The sequence below is a fragment of the Aythya fuligula genome, chromosome 15, assembly GCF_009819795.1.
Source record: "Aythya fuligula isolate bAytFul2 chromosome 15, bAytFul2.pri, whole genome shotgun sequence".
NCBI lineage: Eukaryota > Metazoa > Chordata > Aves > Anseriformes > Anatidae > Aythya > Aythya fuligula.
Genome location: NC_045573.1, coordinates 1,319,419 through 1,319,809, shown reverse-complemented (window position 1 = coordinate 1,319,809; position 391 = coordinate 1,319,419).

Sequence of the window (391 nt, the reverse complement as noted above, 5' to 3'; positions counted from 1 at the left end):
CACAGGGAAATGCATTTTTCTGGCCAGGCTGCTCTGCTCCCACCCGGCTCGGAGCCGCTCTGCCCGCTGCAGGCAGGAGGGGACACAGGGAAGGGGCTCGGTCGGCACGGCCACGGCTCCCTCCAGGTTTCTCCACCAGCTCAGCAGCGACGGCGCTCAGCCAGGAGCACCCTGGGGTTGCTTTAATGCGAGGAGGAACGATGGGGGAAGGGGAGTGAGTGCCTGCTCCCCGCCAAAATTTGGGTAGGAAAAAATCCGGAATTCACTTTTCCCACGTACCCGGAATTCAGCTGATCCGATCCTTGGCCTGGGGCACACAGGAAAGCTTTGTTTTCAAGGCAACCGTTTTTTAGCTGCTTATTTCCGTCTGTCCGTCCTTCCCGTGTTGTAA